We start from the raw sequence: 26,956 nt of genomic DNA on the forward strand, positions 1-26,956 counted from the left end.
GCGGAGTGTGATGGTGTTTTCCAGCCCTCCTGAAATCGATCACCATTTTCTTTGTCTTTTCCACATTGAGGATGAGATTGTGGGATCTGCACCACTCTGTAAGCAGCTCCACCTCCATCCTGTACGCCGACTCATGGTTGTCACTGATGTGACCCACCACTGTTGTGTCATCAGCGAACTTATTGATATAATTATTGCTGAGTCTGGCAGTATAGTCATGAATAAGCAGACTGAACAGCAGGGGGCTTAGGACACAGCCTTGGGGTGAGCCAGTGCTCACAGCGATGGTTCTTGATGTCCGGCTGCCCACCCTGACTGTCTGCTGCCGCTGTGTCAAAAAGTTAAGGATCCAGTTGCAGGTGCCAGTGTCCACCTTCAACAGCTTCAGCTTCTCCACCAGCTGCTGTGGGATGATTGTATTAAAAGCTGAGCTGAAGTCTATAAAGAGGATCCTGGCATAGGTGTTCTTCCAGTCGAGATGTGATAGTGTGAGGTTGAGTGTTGTAGAGACTACGTCCTCTGTGGACCGGTTGGTTTTGTAAGCGAACTGTAGTAAAAACAGTTAAACAGTTAACAATAAAAATGGTATTGTGAGTATTTCTATGTGTGGTAACAAAGAGAAGAAAAAAGTCATGCAACATTCTTCTCATTTACTGGACTTGGCTGCTAGCCTCATGTGGTCCTCTTGCATCTCACCATTCTCCATACAGGAGGTTGGTTGGTGATGACTGAAAGATTATAGCATGCTTTTGTCATTTTACCATTAAACCATTTAAATTTTCTTAACTCTTGAGGAGAAGAATTCATGTTAGGTATCAGTTCAAAGGCATCATTTGCCTTTTCACAACAATCTCAAAAGCCATTTAATGTACTGGTCTTGGGGTTAGCAAGCTTTTGAATTACATTTAGTTTAGTTTAGGGATACAATGTGGAAACAGGCCCTTCGGTCCACCAAGTCCAGCCTGTTCCTGCTAAGGAAACTCAGGAGCTTTGATGTCAGACAGGACATTTTAACAGCTGTCTATAAATCACTTATAGAATCTGTACTCACCTTTAACATCACATCCTGGTTCACCCTCACCTCTGTTAAAGACAAATCAAAGCTTTCCCGGCTCATCAATCAAGCAAGCAAAATAACTGGTAAAACTCAAAATCAATTATCAGTACTCCACACCCAGGCAGTTAAAAGGAAAGCCAACCTCATTACACAGGATCCCACCCACTAGGGACAATTTACAGAAGCCATTTAACCTACATACCAATACCTCTTTGGAGTGTGGGAGGATACCGGAGCACCCAGTAAAACCCCATGCAGTCACAGGGAGAAGGTACAAACTCCGTACAGGCAGCACCTGTAGTCAGGATCAAATCTGGGTCTCTGGCACTGTAAGGCACCAACTCCACACTACCGCTGCCCTGGATCGGGAAGTAGGGTGAAGAACCCATCCAATCTAAGTCCAATTGCCCACTCCTTGTCATCTAAATACGCATCATTTCTAGGAACGCTAGGAATGCACCTGTTCATTTATTCTACCTCTTCTACCTCTTGTATTTTTGTCCAGGTGTGACATTGGAGGTCGTCAGAGCACTGACTTTCTTCGAGGATTAGTTGCCAAGAGAATTTTGAAAGAGTTTGGCTGAAATGAGAATTTCCATTTGATTGCATTTGAACAATCAAATGCCTGGGAGTAAAACATGTGAAGAAAGCATCGCATTTCTTGTGGTTGGAGCTGAAATTACTGGTAGTGAGATCAGTCTCCACCAGTTACAGTTCCTGCACTAAAATGTATCTTCCAAATCAGCTATAGCCCAGTTTACGTAAATAAATCCATTGGGAAATCACAGAAACCCTGTACCAGGCTGTATTAATTTAAACCGAAGCAGATTAGATTATTGAGATAATTAACTGATTTTAAGGTCAAATCATGGGAAACAAAAGTTTACTGCAGATGTGAGAGAGATGGAGAGGGAGAAGGAGAGGGTGAAGGAGGGGTAGGGGGGAGGGAAGGAGAGGGAGGGGGGGAGGGGGAGGGGGGAGGGGCGAGGGAAGGAGAGGGAGGGGGGAGGGAAGGAGAGGGAGGGGGGAGAGGGGAGAGGGGAGGGGGGGAGGGGGGGAGGAGGGAGGAAGGAGGGGGCGACTCTCCTAGTAATCCTTGCAAGGCATTGTAAATAATTTTACTTCGGAGTCACGTGAGTGATTCCGTGAAAAAGCCCCGCCAGGCCGCATGCTTATCATTATCGTCATGGCGAGGCACCGGTCTGGCAGGCAACTCATTCCTGCCAGCGGTAAGTAAAAAACCTACAGGTAAGTTTTCATTACTTACCAGGTTGTGTTTTTCCTGCAGGAACCTCCTTTTACAGAGGTTCCTATTGGCTACAGTAGCGCAGTCCGGGCGAGCCGCGGGGAAACCGGCATTGGGCTGTGGGGAGAACTCCACAAGTCCAGACCGCTAACGCGGGAGCCGGCAGACGCCGGGTGCGTTACTCCAGCCGCTGACAAGGCAGTCAGCGACTTCCAGACTGCGGAAGTTTCCGTGGAGGGGTAAGTCCCAACGATATTAGGGTGACTTACATATGTCTTTTTTATGTTTTCTTTAAAAAACATTGGGACTAGCTTAGATGGTTGAGTTGGGCCAAAGGGCTTGCTTTCTGTGCTTTATGCCGGGGTAAAAAGCTATTCTACAAAGAACCCATAAATCGGGCCAGGAGGATACTCCCAATAAAAACGATGTTGAGGACGTCTGATAAGATGGAGCACCTGGTAAAAGGGATGCTCCATCACGACAGGCTCCAGGAGGAGCTTCATACCTAACAGGTCACCCCAAGGGCCGTGACAGCAGCTTCAGGGTAAGGCTGTATAAATAAAATCAGCTCCAGGACAGGAGCTTTATATCCACAGGTCCTCTTGGGGGACCACGGCAGCAACACCTATAGGCAGGCTGCATTATGCATTACAGCAAATGGTGGCTTGTGTTTTTTGGCTTGAAGTTGAAAGGCACTACTTACTGCAAATGGTGGCTTGGGTAAGTAAGTGGGCGATCCAGAAAGCCCCCCCACTGGCCACCTATATTGGAATTGGTGGAGAGGTGGAATATTGTGTCGGGGGACCAGCATTCCCGTGTGAACATGGGACCCAACGGGTCCCACTTAGTCTAGTATATCCTATAGACCAATCACCAATGGGGGTAGATTGCAAATGTTTATAATGAACAGTGCTGCATAACATCAGATCCTTTCACACTGGACAGCATTCAGGGGTTCAAATTGAGTTATTCTTGAATAACATCCACCCACTAAACATACACCAAGTCGGAAATTGGTGTTTTCAAAACCAGAAACTTGACAGGTAAATGATAAAATTGAAACCATTATTCACAAAAGGTGTAATAATAAATCAGCCTCTGCAGTTTGTGTCTAAATATATTTCCCAAGCAAAAGAAGGATGGGGGGTGGCGAGCCATTCTAGATCTAACCCGACTGAATTCTTATGTCCAGTATAAGCTTTTAAAAGGAAACATTCGGTACTACTAAACAATTGGTTTACAAAGGATATTATATGGCAAGTATAGATCTGAAAGATGTATATTATTCAGTACCAACATTCTGTCTGACTGTCTTATGCAGCTATGTTTCCCGCTTTACCGGGAATAAAAATACAACCTTTACGGTAATTCTTAACATAAAATTTGCTGGGTTAGCCTGTGGATCGGGAAACCAGCCTCTGCATGGTAAATCAATTTTTCACTTATAGATTCTGAGTGGACCAGTCCTGCGACTCGGACTGTCAGTACAATTCATGTCTGTGCTCGCTGCAAATGCAGGGATAGCACCAAAAAAGGAAAGCATTGCATTTCCTCTTCAGGAAATGGGAAGTGTTGTTTAAATACTTAAGTCACATCTCATACGGTACAGATAACTGACAGCTTGCAGTTCGTTTCAAATGGGTCTTGACAAAATTAAGTTATAGGACCATTAACTGTGCCCAACGTGCTTCCCACCTTATTTACGGCAGCAATAGGGACCCACTCTGCCGGGGTTCACCCCTAATATCAAGGGATAAAGGATATTATTCACATAAGTTCCCAAGATAAGCACAGGGCTAATGGGATATTTAATGTGGTATTAATACTATTTCAACAGGGGGCTCCAGGTACACCCTTAGTTGGCTCGGCTATCATAGGAAGTTGTCCTCAAGGCGCAGGTCAGCCAACGGGTTCAGTCACTACATATTGTGACTACATAGGATGATTACATCTGTAAATAATATTATGTTTTAATATTTGTATAAGCAGAATAGACATAAAATCTCAAACTAATTCATGACATACCTCATGAAACTTTGGTTGTGGTCACACATATATAACAATACGCCAAGTTCGCGAAGAGCTTAGATGCTCGGAACTAGCAATGTTGATAATATAAAAAACTTTAAAAGGGTATTGGGTTAGACCATCCCTTGGTGATCGAAACAGGGTTTGGCTCATACAGGAGTAGATACTGAAATATTTCCGAGACTCACTCCACCAGGGCTGCTACAATTTCCGCAGCAATGGTTATAAAAAATTCATAATAACCCAAGGCCAGACCAGGGGTATTTGCCAACTTTACTTAGTTTCAGTGGTTAGTTACTCCCGAATGAGAGGAGTTACTATTATTTATTCATTATGAATGTTTCTCTCATCTATCATTGAAGCATTCTCACGGCATGAAATCACAGAGCTTTGAAATCTTCACGGAATCACTCACATGACTCCGAAGTAAAATAGTAAGATTAAACGAGAACTTACCAGTTTGAAGTTTGATCTTTATTTTATGAGGAGTTACGGTGAGCGATTACGTGCCCTCCGCTCCCAGCCCTCATAATCGCAAAGATCATCTGGTAGTTCTAGTCTTCTGAGTCTTACTATGTTACTTTGACTGCTGTTATCTGTGATTTCACTCCGCTGCTTTGAAGAATGATACGCATGCGGCCTGACGGGGCTTCTTCACGTAATCGCTCACCGTAACTCCTCATAAAATAAAGATCAAACTTCAAACTGGTAAATTCTCGTTTAATCTTACTATTTTATGAAATCCAGTAAGAATCCAATTGACAGACATCAGTGCTTCAGTTTCTTTGCAAAGCTTTGCTTTTTTTTCAGGTCGGCATAGAAGTCCTTCAAGTAGATAATTATTTGAATAGAGCAGCTGGTAAAGGTTATAATGGTGTGTAAGCAATTGCTGAGAGAAGGAACTTTATATTACAAGCAAAGGTAGACAAAAAATCTGGAGAAACTCAGCGGGTGAGGCAGCATCTATGGAGCGAAGGAATATGCGACATTTTGGGTCGAGACCCTTCTTCAGACTCTGTAGATGCTGCCTCAGCCGTTGAGTTTCTCCAACTTTTATGTCTACCTTCAATTTTTCCAGCATCTTCAGTTCTTTCTTAAACATTATATTACAAGCATGTTCCTGTCAGCATCACAACAACTACTGTTTTGGTATTTTATGTGTGATCACAAGTGGGTGGATATGTTTTACTTTAAACTACCATGCACACCTCTACTATGAATGCATATCTATGCAGATTGAGAATTCAAATGTTTGTGGTCTTGGTTATTCCATAAATTTGCAATGTTAATAGTATAACTGTAGTATGTAGGTTGGTTGCTTTCTGTTAACATATGGTTCATTTGATGATAAGTTAAAGGCTGTTGTGTTGAAATGATGATTCCAGCAACAGCACAATAATTTCCTTCTCTATATTGTTGGAAATATAATTCAACTTGACACCAGCAAAGATCAGGGAGTGTAACAATAAATTTAGATTCAATAGTGCCCTTGATTCCACAATGCACATATTTAAGAATGCAAAGCAATTGCTTGCTAAAGGGGTTAGTACATCTGTTTCTAATATTCACCAAGTCCACAAGAAATAGAAATAAGCCATTCAGTTGCTCGAGCTTGCTATGCCATTCAATAAGGTCACGGCTCATCTACAGTAACTAATCTAACTTTACAAACTTTAACGCTTCAGGCTCACTGCCTTCTGGGGAAGTAATTCCAAATGCTCACGTTTTTCTTACATCTTATTCAGATACTATGCCCCCTGACCCTAGACTCTCCCATGAGGGGAATGATATACCCAACATTTCCCCTAAAAATCTTGTATGTTTCAATATGTTTCAATGCACCTCGTTCTTTTAAACTCCAATGAGTACAGATCAACCCATTTAGCCTTTCGTCAAAAGGTAAACCTTCCATACCCAGGATCATCTTAATGAACTCTCTAAACTGCCTCCATTGATAAATCATGTTTCCTTAAAAAAAGGGAATCAAAACAACAATTCTGGCTGCGGCGGGGACTTTAAATCTCGACCGCCGGCCTGCGGCCTACAACAATCTAAAGCCGCGGTCTCCGGTGAGGAAGAGCCGATCCTAGACTGACTGGACTCTGGTCCTGTACACGGGGGGGAAATGGAGGAGGACTGGCCAAATTTTTGTGCCTTCCACCACAGTGATGAATGCTGTGGTGGATGTTTGTGTTACAGTTTTATTGTGTGTTCTTTATTATTGTACTGCTGCTGACAACCCAAATTTCCACCAACCCTGGTTGTGTGGCAATAAATTATATCTATCTATCTATCTATATGGGTTTCAAAGGTTTCAAAGGGCTTTTATTGTCACGTGTACCAATTAAGGTACAATGATATACGAATTACCATAGAGCCATACTCAAAATAAAAGCATCAAGACACACAACTACATAAAAGTTAACGTAAACATCCACCACAGCGGATTTCCCACGTTCCTCACTGTGATGGAAGGCAATAAAGTCCACTCTTCTTCCTCTTTATTCTCCCGCGGACGGGGCAGTCGAACAATCCGTGGGGCGATTGAAGCTCAGGAAGCCAGCGGTCTAAGCACCCGCGTCGGGGCAATCGTAGCTCCCGCGTTGGGACGGTCGAAGCTCCTGCAGTTTGGAGCTTCCGAAGTTTGTTTCGAACCAGAGACTGCGAGCTCCACGATGTTAAAGTCCGCAGGCTCCCATGGTTGGAGGTCAGAGGTCGGTCTCCAGCAAGAGGCTGCCAACTTCACGATTTTAGGTCGCATTTTAGAGATACGATACGGGAAAAAAATCGCATCTCCGTTGAGGTAAGAGATTAAAATAAGTTTCCCCCAACCCCCACCCCCCACATAAAACAAGCTAAAGAATATTAAAAACATACATTTACTGTAACACATACTATTAAAACAACAAAGAAGGAAGGGACAGACAGACTGTTGGCGAGGCAGCCATTGCTGGCGCCACCCGGTGGATATTTTTAATGTCATGATTGCCTTCTCCCCCTTGCTGGCAGACTTCCCTACTCTTGGACTCCAACCTTGGAATAAAACCAGCATTCCATATTCTTCCTGACTCACATATGTTAGCTTTCTATGCATTGTGTTAGAGGGTACCCAAATACATTGCGCTAAAGCTTTCTACAACGTTTCTGTTTAAATAATTTATTTTATCATTCCTTGCTCCAAAGTGAACAGCTTCAACATTTTCCTCAGCGTGCTCTATTCGCCAACTTTCTGCCCATTTATTCAGCTTATTGCTGTTTTGTAAACTGTATTCTCCACGCAGCCGGTTCCACTCTGCAGTTACCCCTCCACCTCATTACTTTTTAAATATCATTAAATTTGGCTGTGATACATTTGCTTCCTTCCTCTACATCATTAATATAGATTGCACATATCTGCAATCATAGCATCAATCGCTTTGGCACACCACTGATTAGAAGTTGCCAACCTAAAAATGATTCTCTGAACATTACTCACTGCTTTCTGCTAATTAACAAGTCTATTTATGAAATCTCCTCAAGGTATGCCTACTTTGAAGAAGTTCTCCTCCTCCCTCCGAAGACAGTTTCACGACCTCCTCTCTCACTGCCCCCCCCTCTGTGATTCCCCCTTCCTTCCAACTCTAACCCAGACCCGGTACCATAGCCACGTTTGCTTTCTCGGGACACACTTTCTCTTGTACCTCATGCATCTTGATACACTTGTCGCTTTACCTCCCCCCTTGACTCCATTCAAGGACCCAAGCAGTCGTTCCAGGTGGGACAGAGGTTCACCTGCACCTCCTCCAACCTCATCTATTGCATCCGCTGCTCTAGATGTTAGCTGATCTACATCGGTGAGACCAAGCATAGGCTTGGCGATCGCTTCACCGAACACCTCTGCTCGGTTCGCAATAACCAACCTGATCTCCCGGTGGCTCAGCACTTCAACTCCCCCTCCCATTCCAAATCCGACCTTCCTGTCCTGGGCCTCCTCCATGGCCAGAGTGAGGACCACCAGACATTGGAGGAACAGCACCTCATATTTTGCTTGGGCAGTTTACACATTGACTTATCTATTTTCAGGTAGTCCCTACTGTCTCCACCCCTTCTCAGCTCTCCCTCAGTCCTCTGGCTCCTCCTTTCCATTCTTCTTCCCGCCCCCCCACCCCCCCTCACATTAGTCTGAAGAAGGGTTTTGGCCGAAAAGTTGCCTATTTCCTTCGCTCCATAGATGCTGCTGCACCTGCTGAGTTTCTCCAGCATTTTTGGCTACCCTCTATTTAGGTCAGTGTGTTACCAACATCCTTGATCTTGCAAAGCAATATTTGTTGTGGCGTCTTGTGAACAATGCCTTTTGAACATCAACAATATTATGGCCAGGGGCTTTCTCTATCCATTCTGGCAATTACTTCTTCAGAGAACTGTAATAAATTTGTCAGATGTGATATCCCCTTCAGAAAGCCATGCTTATTCTGCACAACCTGATTATGACTTTCCAGATGGACTGTTTTCAACTCCTTAATAATTGGTTCCAACCCCTGTACCAACAATTAGCCTGGGCCTCCATCATTTTGCCTGACAATAATGTTATAGAAATGGTGATGGCATTTTTATTTCTCCCCTACTTTTACTTGCTATCAGTGGGATGTCCATAACGTTTTATACCATAAACAGTGAACGTTTTGTAGTTAAAAATACTACAAACGTCTACTAACATTTTATTGTTCTCTATAACTGTCCCCTACAGGGTCATTTCCAGAAGGGCCTTTGTTCATTCAGGACCTGATTCGGTTTATGCACTTAAAGAATGTTTTTTGTTTTATTATCTTACTAATTTATAAATATTGATTAGTAAGGGTGTCACGTGTTATGGGGAGAAGGCAGGGGAATGGGGTTGAAAGGGAAAGATAGATTGGCCATGATTGAATGGCAAAATATACTCGATGGGTTAAATGGACTAAAATTGTTCCTATGACATATGAACTTATGAACTTGTCCTCAATTTATTTTCTATTACTTGATTTTGTTTTGTCTTCTTCTGCTTGAGTCTGAATTTATCTCCAGCATAAAACTACTGCTGAACTATGCCACCAAGTCCTTCTCCTTCAATTTAATACTCGCTTTAATTTCCTTGCCTAGTCATAAATGGTTTATTTTCCATCTTCACCCGCTCAGAGGTATGTAGAACAGACATATTATCTGTGCAATGATATTTCACCCCGGCACTGTATTTGGGATCTCAGCATTCCAGCCAACCTCCACACCTAGTCTTCTAATGTTGGACACATGTCAAATGTTGTCAACAATACTATCTACTATCTACTACTAAGGGTCATCAACTATTTGCACGTTGTTAGTCAACTTCCTCATGGGCAGACCTCAATGTATGAAATGGCAACATCGCTTTGTCCTCCCTGACATCCAGCACAGGGGCATTTACGTGCTCACTCCCCTTGTTCTACTCTCTCTACACCTGTGACCATGTCACCATAAGCAGCTCAAATGCCATCATTAGATCCACTGACGACACCACCACCATTGGATCGTGGATGAACAATGGGTAACAATGAATCAGCATACAGGAGCAAGATTGATATTTTGGTTAATTGGTGCCAGAATAATAATAATCTAGCTCTCAATGTTATCAAGATCAAGGAGATGATTATTGACCAGAATGGAAAACCTAGAGACCATGCACCAGTCTTCATCAGTGGATGGCATATGAGAAAGTTAACAGCTTCAGGCTCTGTCATGCACATCTCTGATGAGCACTCCCGGACTCAGAACATTGATGCAATCACAGAGAAAGTTCACAATTCGTCTACTGCCTCAGTGGTTTGAGGAGATATGACATGTTCCTGAAACCTCTATCGAACTTCTGCAGGTGTATAATGGAGAGCATACTTATTGATTGTATCATGGCTGGTTCAATAATTCGAATGGTCGAGAATGAAGGAGGCTGCAGAAAGTATAGAACATGCTCAGTTCCGCCATGTATATTGACCTCTGCACCATTGAAGGGATCTCTTGGAAGTACTGCCACACCACCCTGGGCACAGGCTCATCTCGCTGCTTGCACCAGGAAGAAGATACAGGAGTCTGAGAACCATTACTTCAAGAACAGCTTCTTCACATCAACCATTAGGCTCTTGAATCACCCTGCACACTCTCAACCTCAACCTTACTTCAGCACTGAACAGCTATGGACCTTTGTCACTCGGAGACCGTAGCTATAGGAAGGATTGACACAAAATGCTGGAGTAACTCAGCGGGTCCGGCAGCATCTCTGGATAGAAGGAATGGGTGACGTTTTGGGTTGAGACCCTTCTTCAGACTGGATGTTGTTAAACTGGAAAGAGTGCAGAGAAGTTATACAAGGATTTTGCCAGGACTTGAGCTGAAGGGAGAAATTGGGCTGGATAGAATTTTATTCCTTGAAATGCAGGAGGCTGAGGGGCGATCGTCTACAAGTGTGTGCAATCATGAGGGCAATAGATAGGGTCTTTTCTGCAGAGTAGGAAAATCAAGAACCAGAGGACATGGACATAGCTGATATGCAGGAAAGCATGGAGAAATTTGCCAGTGCCTGTGGCAACTTTGGCCTCACAAAGAAAATAGCAATCATGCACCAACCTGCACCAAAGACCTAACATTCTTGTGAAGGATCAGAGACTTTCACCAGTAGGCATGTTTACATGCCTGGGCAGCACTCTCTCAACATTGATGGTGAAGATGATGTGTAAGATTGCAACCTTCACATGGCCCGCCCTGTTTCTGCGAATGCAATCAACCCGGCGTGTACAATCAAATAAAATCAAATAGAACAAGTTGTCCTACAACTTTAGGCTGTGCACACCATACGCAAGAAGAAGAAGATGGTGAAGATAATGACAGTATAGCAAAAGCCAGCTAAGCTTTCGTAAGACTGAGAAGGAAAGTGTGCGAGTGCAGAGGAATCAGCTTAAAGGCTAATCTGAGGGTGCACCGTGCTGTTGTCATACCCACGCCGACACATGAACAGTGTACAGTGGGCATGCCACATGAGAGCTTATCCACATCCACATGTCCTGGCTACACAGAATATTTCACAATAAATGTCATGACTACATTCTGTTCCACCCATACCTCCTCTACCAGCTGCTAAATGTTGTTGAAACAATCATAGATTAGATGGGCAGGACAAGTCAGAGGAATATCTAGTAACATTGGTAGGCACAAACGACATCGGGAACAAGAGGACAATAGACAATAGACAATAGGTGCAGGAGTAGGCCATTCGGCCCTTCGAGCCAGCACCGCCATTAAATGTGATCATCCCCAATCAGTACCCCGTTCCTGCCTTCTCCCCATATCTCCTGAACCCGCTATCTTTAAGAGCCCTATCTAGCTCTCTAGTATCCTGAGAACTGCGAGGTTTCATCATGCAGGCAGACTGAGAAAATCAGGTTGGTACTGGACCCCAAGAAAGGGAGTTTGTGGAGTGCTTCCATGATGGATTATTGGAGCAGCTTATATTGGAGCCTACAAGGGAGAAGGCAATAGTGTTGTGTAATAGTGTTGTGTAATGAACCAGATTTGACAAGGGAACTTGAGGTTAAGGAGCCATTAGGAGCTAGTGACCATAATATGGTAAATTTTAATCTACAATTTGAGAGGGAGAAGGGAAAATCAGAGGTGTCAGTGTTACAGTTGAACAAAGGGGCTATGGAACCATGAGGCAGAAGCTGGCCTAAATTGACTGGAAAGATACTCTAGCATGGATGACAGTGGAACAACAATGGCAGGTATGTCTGGGAATAATACAGAAGGTGCAGTATCAGTTCATTCCAAAGAGGAATAAAAAATCTAAGGGGAGTAAGGGGCGAATGTGGCTGAAAAGGGACGTCAGGGACAATTTAAATGTAAAAGAGAAGTACAACATAACAAAGATGAGCGGGCAGCAAGAGGATTGGGTAATGTTTAAAGAGCAACAGAAGATAACTAAAAAGTTGGGTGGGGGGTGGGAGGGGGGGTGGGTGGGGGGGGGTCTTTTGTTTCTAGCTTAGTTTTTTTTATCTGTGCAGAATCTGAACAACAAAAATGTCTGAAATGTCGTCACTTCTGGCTCCGCCCTAGATTTTTCTCCTTCCAGTATCATGAACTATTATTCTTTAAGAAATTAACCATTTACACCCCACATGATTTTTACAAACAATATGGATGAATGTATTAACTTCCTTTCATGGAATGTGAATGGTTTGAACCATCCCATTAAGAGGACATTTTTTAAAGTTCTTTGTAGACTAAATGCTCAGATTATCTTTGTTCAGGAAACCCATGTAAGGCAAGACGACAATCAACGATTTTTCAAGTTTTGGAGAGGACAGCAGTTTCACTCAAATTCACAGGCTAAGGTGAAAGGAGTCTCTATTTTTATTGACTCCTCAATTCCGTTTGTTCATTATGAAACAATTTCTGATCCATATGGTAGATTTTTGGTGATTTCTGGTGTTCTTCATAACCAAAAAGTTGTTATGGTGAATGTTTATGTGCCCAATATTGATCACCCTGTTTTTTAAACAGTTAATTGCATCCTAATTGAAATGTTTTTTTGTTTTTTTGGGGGGGTTTTTGCGGGTTTTTTTAAAGAATATTAAAATGTTAATCTTACCTAAATTTTTATATTTATTTCAGACGATACCAATTTTTATTCCTAAATCTTTCTTTGATATTATTGACTCCAAAATTTCCTTATATATATGGCAGAATAAAAATTACAGACTAAGTAAAAAATACTTACAGGAATTAGAAAGACGGTGGTTTGGCACTGCCGAATCATAGATTTTACTATTGGGCAGTTAATGCTCGTTATTTAATGTTTTGGACAAAAGATTTAGAAGATACCCAATGTCCAGGATGGATACATTTTGAACGTGATTCTATGCAAGTGTTATAATTGGCTTCTATTCTAGGGGCCTCGTTACCTTTTACAATTACGAGATTGAATAAATATACGACTAACCCAATAATAAGACATACACTTCGAATATGGTTTCAATTTTGTACGTTTTTTGGATTCAATGACTTTATTTTATCGAGTCCTATCATATCTAATTTTTTCTTCCAACCTTCTGGCACTGATCAAGCCTTTCTGTTATGGAAGAGGAAAGGATTAGCAGCTTTTCGTGATTTGTTTTCGGATGGTTGTTTTATGTCTTTTGAACAACTCTCCAATAAATATAATTTACCTAACTCACATTTCTTTAGATATTTACAAATTTGACATTTTTTGAGGGCTACTCTACCCTTTTTTCCTTTACCACATCAAACCGATATCTTGGAAATTTTTTAATATTTGAACCCTTATCAGAAAGGTTTAATAACGACTATTTATGAGTTGATTTTGAAATTAAAAAAAGATACATTTGATGAAATTAAGAATGACTGGAAAAGAGAACTTCAAATTTCTTTATCTATAGAGATATGGGGGACGATTCTTCAATTAGTTAATACTTCCTCAATGTGTATCAAGACACACTCTGATACAATTCAAGGTGGTTCACAGAGCTCATATGTCAAAAGATAAGTTAGCTCGTTTTTATCGTCAAATAAATCCTACCTGTGACAGATGTAATTCTGAAGTGGCCTCACTGACTCATATGTTTTGGTCCTGCCCACTTTTGGAAAAATATTGGAAATAAATTTTTGATACTATTTCTGTAGTTTTAGGTATTGATTTACAACCTCATCCTATTACTGCAATTATTGGGCTACCAATGGTAGATTCTACTCATCTGTCCTGTTCCGCCCATCGGTTGATTGCTTTTACCACATTAATCGCCAGAAGATCTATTTTATTTAAATGGAAAGACTCTAATTCTCCAACCACATTCCATTGGTACTGAAACGATATCATGTTTAAATTTAGAAAAAATTAGGAGTGACATTGTTGAACCCTTGGTTAGGATAGGACTTGGGGAAGATCTATTCAACATTTTCATACAACATAAATTGTCCCCTCTCCAACTGTTATAATAATATTTTTTACTGGTATACGGTGGAACAGACTTGACGACAAACAAGGATTTAAATTGTTGAAACTCTTTGCAGCCCAGATTCTGTTCTGCTTTTTTTTTTTTGCTTTTTCTTCTTTAGTTTAGGGGGTTTTTGTTTTTTTGTTTTTTCAATTTTTATCTTTTTATCTTTTTGTTTTTATACATATAAGTTATCTTTTAAACACATAACTATATTTACATAGAGACCGAGAAGTCTATATTCAATGTGTATGTTGACACTGGACTCATATTTAGGTTATTCCTGTCATTAATGTAACCCTGATCCCTATGTATCAATATCACTGTTATGTTTATCATTACTTTTTTGTTCGTTTGTTTTTGCTTTTGAAAAAAACTATTAAAAAGATTTTAAAAGAAAGAAAGAAAAGGAACTATCGGTCCCCAGGTTTGTTTAATTTGCCATGTTCGTACACATCTCATACTACACTGTAAACTAGATGTCATGGTCTTACTCAAGAGTAAGAGTTATTAACCATATAATCATATAACAATTACAGCACGGAAACAGGCCATCTCGGCCCTTCTAGTCTGTGCCGAACACTTATTCATAATGAACAACAACTGCTAGGAGCTGGACACAGTGCATTCAAAAAATAATGGAGAAATCCATCTTTGGTTGCCAGCACTAAGCAAACATGATAACATCAGCTGTTGGTTGTATGTACTTTTGGTTCACTTGACATCAATACAATTTCCATTTTAAGTGTTCTTAACTCCAATATTATGTCATACTTAATATATTTTAGGTATAATTATTATTTAAATATAATTGTTCCCACTTAATGGAGTCACAAGGAATTGTACGGGTCATTAAACAAAATCAAGGAAGTCAATATTTTTTGTACTCACCAAGAATTTGGGGGAAGTATGTGGGGGATCCCCTCACCTCCTGCGTTCCATGTGTTCACCTCATGGTAGTTGGTGCATAATCCATTCCACACAGTATTTCCACCACCACTCACCATTATAACGCGCTTTCTGCTCTTGAAACAGTGAAGAAAGGAAAGTCAGAAAGGCTCCAAAAACAAGGTTCCCTCTCAACTCTCCGGAGAGTCTGAAGAAGCGTCTTGATCCACAATGTCACCTATTCCTTCTCTCCAGAGATGCTGTCTGTCCTGCTGAGTTACTCCAATATTTTGTGTTTATCCCCAGAGAGCAGGTCATTTTTATGAATGAATATGAATTGGGGTACCGCAAGGCTCAGTGCTGGGACCCCAGCTATTTACAATATATATTAATGATCTGGATGAGGGAATTGAAGGCAATATCTCCAAGTTTGCGGATGACACTAAGCTGGGGGGCAGTGTTAGCTGTGAGGAGGATGCTAGGAGACTGCAAGGTGATTGGATAGGCTGGGTGAGTGGGCAAATGTTTGGCAGATGCAGTATAATGTGGATAAATGTGAGGTTATCCATTTTGGTGGCAAAAACAGGAAAGCAGACTATTATCTAAATGGTGGCCGACTAGGAAAAGGGGAGATGCAGCGAGACCTGGGTGTCATGGTACACCAGTCATTGAAAGTAGGCATGCAGGTGCACCAGGCAGTGAAGAAAGCGAATGGTATGTTAGCTTTCATAGCAAAAGGATTTGAGTATAGGAGCAGGGAGGTTCTACTGCAGTTGTACAGGGTCTTGGTGAGACCACACCTGGAGTATTGCGTACAGTTTTGGTCTCCAAATCTGAGGAAGGACATTATTGCCATAGAGGGAGTACAGAGAAGGTTCACCAGACTGATTCCTGGGATGTCAGGACTGTCTTATGAAGAAAGACTGGATAGACTTGGTTTATACTCTCTAGGATTGAGAGGGGATCTTATAGAAACTTACAAAATTCTTAAGGGGTTGGACAGGCTAGATGCAGGAAGATTGCTCCCGATGTTGGGGAAGTCCAGGACAAGGGGTCACAGTTTAAGGATAAGGGGGAAATCCTTTAAAACCGAGATGAGAAGAACTTTTTTCACACAGAGAGTGGTGAATCTCTGGAACTCTCTGCCACAGAGGGTAGTCGAGGCCAGTTCATTGGCTATATTTGAGAGGGAGTTAGATGTGGCCCTTGTGGCTAAGGGGATCAGAGGGTATGGAGAGAAGGCAGGTACGGGATACTGAGTTGGATGATCAGCCATGATCATATTGAATGGCGGTGCAGGCTCGAAGGGCCGAATGGCCTACTCCTGCACCTAATTTCTATGTTTCTATGTTTCTATGTTTCTATGTTTCTATGAATTATTTTTAGGAATACTGCTTAAATTCACATTGTGGGTTATGAGTGTGAGGTTTGCATGAGTGTTGGGATGAGGTGAAGCATATGAATATGGGTTAAGAGGTTTATGGTGGCTAGATTGAGCTCTATGCAAGGATACTTCCACAGCTGATAGTATTCACAGTCAATAGCACTTGTAAGGTCTATAGGAGTTAGTGATGTTGCATCCAGATCAATGGGGTTGAACTTCAGTCATTGGCCTCCGTAACTATCTCTTCCATCATTTGTATAGGATACTTCTTGTCTTGAACCCTGTGTGTACAAGTTGGTACTCTGCTTATGTGCCTCCTTCAATAAGACTTTTATTCAAAGCCTTGGGGCTCAGTTTTTTCATGGTGTCCTTTGTCATTTGTTGTCTAGTACATTCCCAAAAGATGCCAACAGATCCAATGTCCATGATGTATCTCCTTTTATAAGAGATGTAAGTTAGCTTCAAACACGAGATAGTTTTAAGTCAGACTAACATTGACAGGTAAGTATTATAGTTCAGTTTAGTTTAGAGATACAGTGGAAACAGGCCCTTCAGCCCACCCTGCCATGCTGTCCAGCAATCAGCCCTACACTTGTTCTATCCTACACACTAGGGACAATTTATAGAAGCCAATTAACCAACAAACCAGCATGTTTTTGGAATAAGGGATGAAACCTCCTGGAGAAAACCCAAGCAGTCACAGGGAAAATGTAAAACTCCTAACAGACAGCACCCGTAGTCAAGATCTAACCTGGGTCTCTGGCGCTGTAAGGCACCAACTCTACCACTGCGCCACTGTGCCGCCCATTTCAGGTCTCCTGTTGATGGTTGTAGTCAATCAACAACGTGACTACTATTGGCTACGAGGAGCAATACTATACATAACCACTGAGATCCCCAACTGTTTACAGGAGTTATCTAACTTGACCCCAGGTATCCGAGCAGACGTAGTGCCTTTTAAACAATGATCAAAGTTAGCTGAGCCATACATTTTAATTAAACTACTTTGTCTCGATTTAGAAACCCGAATTAGATAGGGAAGGAAACGCCATAATTTGATAGGAAAGCGTGCTAATGCAATATAATGAATTCAGAAGGAAAACAACAATAGATAAATACAAAACCAGGATTGAGAATTCCTGTTGAGGTTATACTATAGATCCCGTGTACCCCCAATGGAATAAAGTGGAATTAGCCTCAACAACCAGTTCCTGACATTTTTTCCCAGGACTACAAGTTTATGTTGGAGATGATGCTGTCCTGTGTTGGGTCAAAATTATTTTGCTGCACTATCTCCAGTGTAACACTGGAACAGAAGATTCAGTTGACTTTATTCAATTGTTTTATGAAATATCATTTAATCAACATTAATATTCAGCTATATTATTAGCAGAGATGGGCATCATTAAATGCAAGGAATCAAAGAAGGGTCTCGACCCGAAAAGTCAAGCTGTTCTTTTGAGTTAATGCAAGGCTCAGAAAAAAACATATAGAAACATAGAAATATAGAAAATAGGTGCAGGAGTAGGCCATTTGGCCCTTCGAGCCTGCACCGCCATTCAATATGATCATGGCTGATCACCCAACTCAGTATCCTGTACCTGCCTTCTCTCCATACCCCCTGATCCCTTTAGCCACAAGGGCCACATCTAACTCCCTCTTAAATATAGCCAATGAACTGGCCTCAACTACCTTCTGTGGCAGAGAATTCCACAGATTCACCACTCTCTGTGTGAAAAATGTTTTTGGAATAAGGGATAAAATATATAGGGCTAGTTTTGTCATGGTTTACACAAAATCTAACTGGCAAGGCAAAACTGAACTTGAATGGCAGCACCTCATCGTCCACCAGGACACATTGTAGCTATCAGGTCTCAATATCAAATTCTCGGTCTGGTAAATTGGGCAAATTATTTTCCTTAGTTACGTGTGGAAAATAGGTTGCCGTTAATCTTGGTAGAGAGGATTCAAAAGTTGTTAGATCAAAGGGTGAATTGCCTTCACTTTAGTGTGCAAACATGCATCAAGAAGTTGTAGTACACACTACAATGGATTTTTCAGTCATATTAATCTTCATCTTCAATGGGTCATAGTTTAACGAGATGAGCTGTGTGTGCAAGATATATAGGAAGCCTCAGGCGGTGGGGGAAATGCTAAATAAGCATTATATCTTACTTTCGACTTCCCCCAGATATCTGAAACAAGCAAAATTGATTCAGAATGCAGCTGTTTCTTTCTGACAACCCTTTGGTTTCATTTCATTATTGTACAGGAAGATTATGCAAGATTGTCGAATAAATCTTTTGGGAAACATGTTATGGTCATATAGTTTCAACAAAGATGTCTTCCGTCTCCAAATATGGATTCTTAGTGGTTATAATGTCAAGATGTTTATGAGCTGCATATTTGTATTTCCAAAAATTAGTTCTGATTAATTCAGGCAGGATTGTCACAGTCCATCATATCCTTCAGTATATTCTCTCTTTTATCATTTCCCTCTCACTACTGAGATATGTGAATAAACACATACATGGGAAAGACAAAAACATATTTATTTAGGATGTTACAGAATGCCTTGAATTTGTTATTTAATGTTCCTCCTGTTTCTCAAATCTGTAATGTTTTTGGTGTTGAGGTCAAGATTAACATTACTCAAAGAGGACTCAATACCATAGGAATGTCAATGGAAGAAACTACAGAATGGTGCTTACTGAGGAATCTAGGTGTCCTTGTATTTGAAGCAGGGAAAGTTAGTAAAGCAGATAATGATGAAGGAACAAAACTGTTAAAAGCGGATAATACCTTAGAGATATAGAGCCATCCCCTCTCTCTCCATCCCTGCCACATACTCCACATAAGTCACACCAGCTTTTCATTCTCACCTAGCTACAGCTAACAATGGACTGCTTCCTTTATCATTGTTACTTTTTTGCATATCTTTTATTTATTTGGTCTATATCTCTCTACATCATCATCTATATCTCTTGTTTCTCTTTCCCGTGACTTTCAGTCTGAAGAAACGTCACCCATTCCTTCTCTCCAGAGATACTGCCTGGCCCGCTGAGTTTATCCAGCAATTTGTGTCTATCTAGAGCCATAGGGATATACAAGGAACTAAGAAAACGAATGCCCCTGTCCCACTTAGGAAACCTGAACGGAAACCTCTGGTGACCTTGACCCCACCCAAGGTTTCCGTGAGTCGCCAGAGGTTTTGGTCACTCGCCTGGAAAGCCTCGAGTGACCAAAGTGAGCTGCATCTACTGACTAACAATCCGAAAGGATCTTTGCTACCGACCGCACACACGCACACACGCACACACGCACACACGCGCACACGCACGCGCACACGCACACGCACACGCACACGCACACGCACACGCACACACGCACACGCACGCGCACACGCACACGCACACGCACACGCACACGCACACACACACACACACCAGAGGTTTCCTAACCCTTTGATCCACCGATTCTGTGCTGACCATCGATCATCCCTTTACACTAATCCTACATTAATCCAAGTTTTTTACCCCCCACCCTCCCACAACCCCTGCATTCTATCAAACACCTACACAGTAGGGACCATTTACAGTGGCCAATTAGTCTACCAACTGCAGGTCTATGGGACGTGGGACGAAACGGGAGGACCCAGAACAAATAAGTACGATCACAGGCAGTACATGCAAACTTCACACAGACAGGCAGAAGCTTTATCAGCTGGGCCACTGGGCCACTCTGTTTGGAAAGGGAATTTTTGGAAGGGGAATTCAAAATGAAAATAGGGAAGTGCTACTCAGTGCAAATGTAAAATCAGTGAAAAAATGCAGTTTTTTTAATTCAAGGAGAACTATACTTGCTTCAAATTAGTTTTAGATAATGTTCACTGCTTTGATTTCTGAGTTGAAATGTTTATCTTATGAAAAACAATTGAACTGGGTTTGGAGTTGAAATAAAGAAAAGTGATCATGTTGAAGCACATATGATTGCAAATGGAACTTCAAATGATACATGATGGAACACATTCTCTCTCAGGGAGCAACCCAGAACCAGGTAGGATAATTTCTGAGTAATGATTCACCCAATTAATGTAGCGATGAGCAGGATTTCCTTCTGAGAGCTATGGATCTTTAGAATGCATTTTAACCAGAAACCTGTTGATGCTGTCATAGCCTTGCTGAGCCGAGCCTTGAATGTATTCAGGGTTTAGCATTCAGCATTCAGAACTAAATGGATGTGGAGTGTTTTGGAGGACAGGCAGGAAAATGCTGAGGCCAAGACCAAAACAGCCATTATCATATGAAATACCAGGTAAGATATACTGGTTGTAAGGCCCACTCAAAACCTATTATGTTTTGTACAGTGACATGAGTCATTGAGATTATCGAGTATGGAAAAATATGATTTAGAACTCCAAAATAAATGATCATGACAACTTGCATTTGAGAGAGGGTTTGTTCCTTTGCTACTGAGCTAGAGTCGAAAATAAAATTGTGCATCGCGGAGAGCCAGGATTTTCTCAAAGATTTTCAGCAGTGTACATTGATATAATAGACACAAAATGATGGAGTAACTCAGCGGTCGGGCAGCATCTCTGGAGAAAAGGAATAGGGTCATAACTCTTCTTCAGAGTTTGAAGTCTAAAGAAGGGTCTCAACCTTTCTTCATGGTATGGCACAGTGGGCAGCATGGCAGCGCAGCAGTAGAGTTGCTGCCTTACAACGCTTGCAGTGCCAGAGACCCGGGTTCGATCCTGACTACGGGTGCTGTCTGTACAGAGTTTGTACGTTTTCCCCTTGAACGCGTGGGTTTTCTCTGAGATCTTCGGTTTCTTCCCACACTTCAAAGGCATACAGGATTATAAGTAAATCGGCTTAGTGAATGTGAAAATTGTCCCGTGTGTGTGTGTAGGAAAGTGTTAATTGCTGGTCGACACAGACCCAGTGGGCCGAAGGGCCTGTTTCCGCTCTGTATCATTAAACTAAACTAGACTTATCCAAATTGTTACCTATTCCTTTTCTCCAGAGATGCTGCCTGACCCACTGAGTTACTCCAGCATTTTGTATCTATCTTTGGTGTAAATCAGCATCTGCAGTTTCTTCCAGTACAGTGATATAATATTTACGTTAAATCAAAGTCATTGGTTATTCATTTGATTTATTTTCATGAAGTAAAATGCACAGTTGATGTCAAAGTTCCGGGCTAAACTGAAGGCTCAGATGGATGCTCGTGGCAGGGCCTGCAAACCACTTCCTACAAGATGACATCAAGTGACAACCATGCATTACTCCCAGGAAATTTCAATGCTTCCTATGCTTGCTTCAAAAGTGAGAACAACGATTTATCCCTCCCAGCTCCCGATGCCCCTGTAATCACTGTCCCTGAGGCAGGCATCTGAAGATCCTTCTTGAGGGGGAACCCTCGGAAAGCATCCAGCCCTAATGGTGTACTGGCCACATTCTCAAAACCTGTGTGGACCAAAGGTCCTAACCTGAAATGCCACTTGTCCATTCCCTCCCCAGACGTTGCCTGACCTATTGATTTCCTCCAGAACTTTGTGTTTGGCTCAAGATTCCAGCATATGCGACTTCTTGTGTCTCCTGCGTGAACCAACTGGCTGAAGTTTTCATGGACAACGTCAAACTCCCTCTAATATGATCCGAGGATCTCACCTACTTCAATAAATCATCCATAATACTGGTGCCCATGGAGAGTAGGGAGACACGCCTCAATGACTACCAACTGTGACACTCACATCCATTGTGATGAAGTACTTGGTTGGATTTAATGCAAATCAATTCTTGCCTGAGAAATAATTCCCCTTCAATTTTCCACAATGGATTTGCAGCAGAAGTTGTCTCACTGGCTCTCCACTCTGCTCTGAAGCATCTGGGTAACAGGAGCATTAAACATTTACATTATACGGTGGAGAGCATGGATCGATAACCCAAAAACCCAAGAACAAAGGAGGCTGCAGAAAGTGGTAAACATTGCCTGTGCAGCACTCCCTACCATTGAAGGGATCTACAGGAAGTACCTCCGGAAGAAGGTAACTAATATTATCAAAGACCCACGCAACCCTCTTCTATTGGAACGAAGGATCAGGTGTCTGACAACCATTATCATCAGGTTCTTCTTATCACCCATCAGGCTCATAAACCCTGCATAACTCTAACCACAAACCAAACTCAATACCTGTCTATTCACTTCATCGAACTAAGGTTGCATTTTTAGCTCTGGATTAGCTAGAATAACCGGTAATTTATTTGTCGTGTTGTGTTTAACGACCCTGCAAAACTGCAACAGCTAAGAATTTCACTGGTTCCAATTCATGTCTGATGCACACAATAAATAATCACACTTCAACCACTTCCTTTTACAGGAACAGTTTATAATTTGTACATAGAGTCAGGGCCATGGGTTCAGATGGAAACATGGTCCATCATTATCGCAACATTATTTGTGAAAGTCAGATGCTGATGCAGCTGTCCCACTGTACGAGCTAATTCAAGATTTCTCCCGAGTTTCCTCTGATTTGAACTCAGAGATTTACGGTAATGGCCGCTCGTAGGTATTCGGGGCTCTCGTGGACATTTATCAACATGTTGAAAAATCTTCACGATTCTTCCCGAGCTTACCGCATTTCCCAAGTACCTGCCGTTAGCGGTACGAGCCGCTAAGAGACAAGTTTGATTTTTTTTTAAACTCGGGAGGGCTCTTGAATTAGCTCGTATAGTGGGACAGCCCCTTAAGACTTAGCTTGTCTTTTATCTGCATTGTTCTTGCCACTCTGGTGGCCTCAAAGATTCAGCAAGTACTCTCTGGAGAAAGCAGTATTTGAAAAGCAAGTTGATTACCATTTCCTTCAACAGGAAGTTTTACCAACCAGAGCTTGACGATAAGAAGTGAGAAAAACACCCTCATGTCCTTACAATCAGCAAAACAACTTCATATATTTGAGTTTTGGACTTTGAGAGATACAGCATTGTTAACATACCAGCGATCACCCTGTACACTAGCACTATGCTACACATTAAATGTATGTTTTGACTAGTTTTTATTATTTTTTTAGCTGTGTGTATGTGGGGGGGGGGGGGGACGATAATCTCTTCCCTGTACGGGGACCGGACTTTTTCCCTGTTGGGTCTCCGGTGTCGTTGGACCTAACATCGTGGAGCCGGCGGCAGCCTACAACCGGGACCAACCTGAGGGCTCTAGTCGCGGAGCCTGCGGACCTGACAATGCGGAGCTGGCCGTCTTCGGAACGGGAAGAGCTGTGGTGGCGTCGGCTGCGACCTGACTTCGGAGCTTCGGAGGCTCCGGCCTCAGGCCCGGTGGACAGGAACATCGGGAGCTCCAGGTTCCTGGTGGGAGACCGCTCCTCGTAGCTCCCGCAACGGCAACTTCTCCCGCTGGAATCGCGGGGTTTAAAGGACTCGGAGCGGGGTCTAACATCGCCCCTCATGGCTTAAATGGCCACAGGACTTACCATCGTCCGCCGGGGGCTTTAACATCGGAGCCCCAGTTCGCCTAGACACTGCAGTTGGACTGCTGGACCGCGGGAGAAGAACAAAGGGAAGAGATAAAGACTTTGCCTTCCATCACAGTGAGGGGGTGTTGGAGATTCACTGTGATGGATATTTATGTAAACTGTGTTAAGTGTGGATCTTGGGTTTTTTTGTAATGTTAAGACTGTAGAAAATGCAATTTTGTTCAAACCAAGTTGTTTGAATGACAATAAAAGGCATTCTATTCTATTCTATTCTATTCTATTCTACATTAAGGACAATTTACAATTTACAAGAGCCAATTAACCTGCGGTCGTGTATGTCTTTGGAGTGTGGGAGGAAACCGGAGCAACAGGAGAAAACCCATGCGGTCACAGTGAAAATGTAACAAACTCTGTACAGACGGCACCCGTGGTCAGGATCGAACCCAAATCTCTGGCACTGTAAGGCAGCAGCTCTATCGCTATGCCACTGTGCTGTCCCTTGAGCCTGACCTGCTGAGTTACTCCAGAGCTGTGTGACCTTTTGTCTAAACCAGCATTTGCATTTCCATGTTTCCACATTCTGATGCATGTATGTTACATTGATTCTCCACAAAATGCTGGAGTAACTCAGTGGGAAAGGCAACATCTCTAGAGAGAAGAAATGGGTGACATTTCCGGTCGAGCCCCTTTCTCAGAATGAGAGTCAGGGGAGGGGGATATAAACGGAGATAAGGAAGTGTAAGGTGTGAGGACGAGACATCAAAGGGGGTGAAGATCAAGGAACATGTAGGATAGATCATTGTTAGCTATGAGAAGGTAACAACAAAGCAAACAGAGGATGTAATCAAGGACAGTCATACTGGCCGGAGAACTGGGAAGGGGGAGGGATGGCAAGAGAGGGAAAGCAAGGGTTAGAGAAGTCAATATTCATACTGCTTTTTGTCATTTTGTTCATACCGATTTCTTCCTACACATGTTACATTTTTTAATAGAGTATCAGTGCACAAGTGTCAATAGAAGTTATTCCCGTGAATGTAGCAGCTGTGTTCTTCAGAGACGATGGTATCCGATTACTGCAGGGAGGTTACAAAGAAACAAGTTTTCCCCTCTGCACTGTCTAAATCCAAAAATAACTTTTATGCTTGTCAATTTCCAAAGTAACTTTAAAGTGGTTCACTAGTTCTCAATAAAAATCACATTGTAAACAGTTTGGCCTGCGTAAAGAAAATATTGTTCCGTAATTCATCACTAACTTTATATACAATTTATGTCATAGAAACATGGTTTACAGCAGAATTACCCATACACCGCTTAAGAAAAGTAACAAAAACCTGTAATTCCAAAATGGCTGATCATTTAGGAACAGACCTGCCATGTAAGAGCAGTGAACAATTTATATTAATTAAAAACAATGCATGAAGGCTAAATCCAAACTCTTTCTCCACAGATACTCTCACCTAATGAACATTTTCACAATTTTCTGTTTTTACTTTAAATTTCTAACACCTGCATCTCAAAGGATAATAAAATTTCCCAGACGCACCTCAAGCCACTTCGCCCATGAGAAATGAAACATTTCTAATGAGAAATATGACTTCCAGTTTAAAATGATGTAGTTTCCACAGCGTATCTTATGCTTGCCTTTTATGCGCTCATCCCTATTCACCTTCTCTACTATTCCCTCTCCAATTGCAGCCCTTGCTGTCTGATATCTTCTCCCCTTGGTATTTTCATTCTATCCCTCATTATGTTCTCTCCTTTGCCAATACCAATCAGTTTGAATGGTTAGTACATAGGGCCATGCTTCACTTCACGTTACTGGTCTTCAATATGCTGCTCCCTCTAATCATTATATTTAGTGAGAGCAGAATGTAGCACAAACAGAACTGTCTACTGGGGCTGATAGCACTGAAATGCAAGTGGTTTAGACAAAGGAATGTAAAATGTTGCAAATATTACTTTCTGTTGTCTATGTTTAGTTTAATTTAGTTTTGAGATACAACGTGGAAACGGAGTATCCCTCGGCTCACGGAGTCTGCATCAACCAGCGATCAGCTGTACACTTGTCCTATTGTGCACACGAGGGCCAATTTGCAGAAGCCAATTAACCTACAAACCTGCATGCCGTTGGAATGTCAGTGGAAACCTGAGCGTTTGGAGAAAACCTACTCTGTCAAAGGGAGTATGTACAAACTCCGTACAGACTGCAGCTGGAATCAGGATCGAACCCATGTACAAACTCCGTACAGACTGCAGCCAGAATCAGGATCGAACCCGGATCTCTGGCGCTATAATGCAGCTATACAGGTGTTCCACTGTACCGCTCCTTGCTCCCCAGGTTCTCTCACCCCAAATGCTCCCATTCACCCATTGTCCAGATAACCTTGTATAAAGCACAGGCACCCTGATTTTACCCCATTCCAAGGGGGTAATTCCTATTCCCCTCTCCCTTATCCTCCTCCCTGCAACTTAACCAGGTCCTTCGCTGCTCTAATGAAGTGTCCACAACCTGAAATGTTCATTGTTTCTCTTCCCCTTATGGATTTGTTGTGTTTCTGATTTTCAGCCATTGGGTAATTATAATATGCATTTACTTGAAGAATGAGCTAGAAACATTATTCCTTTTGATTTCTGGCAACATCAGTAGCTACAGTGTATAATTGATGCAGCAAATGACAAATGACTTCTGCTGGCCTGACAAATCCTCCATTGTTTGAACATTGGAAATAATTTGAGTACATTCTTGAATAACCTAACATTGAAAGCTACTTTTTGAAAACCAGAATATAAATAAACCACACCGAACAACTTTACCTGTTCTTCCTTTCAATAGATGAACAATTTTTCTCAGGAAACTGAGCTGAGT

At 42.1% G+C, this 26,956-nt stretch overlaps 1 long non-coding RNA gene across 1 annotated transcript; it reads right to left on the bottom strand.

Moving 5' to 3' along the window:
• Positions 1-11,273: 11,273 nt before the first annotated feature.
• On the bottom strand, positions 11,274-20,253 carry LOC116980154. Its single transcript, XR_004413863.1, has 3 exons — positions 20,210-20,253; positions 14,793-14,798; positions 11,274-11,283 (listed from the first exon to the last, which is right to left on the bottom strand). It is a non-coding gene; the product is annotated as an uncharacterized LOC116980154 (long non-coding RNA).
• Positions 20,254-26,956: the final 6,703 nt, after the last annotated feature.

The sequence above is a fragment of the Amblyraja radiata genome, chromosome 13 (genome assembly GCF_010909765.2).
Source record: "Amblyraja radiata isolate CabotCenter1 chromosome 13, sAmbRad1.1.pri, whole genome shotgun sequence".
NCBI classification, from domain to species: Eukaryota; Metazoa; Chordata; class Chondrichthyes; order Rajiformes; family Rajidae; genus Amblyraja; species Amblyraja radiata.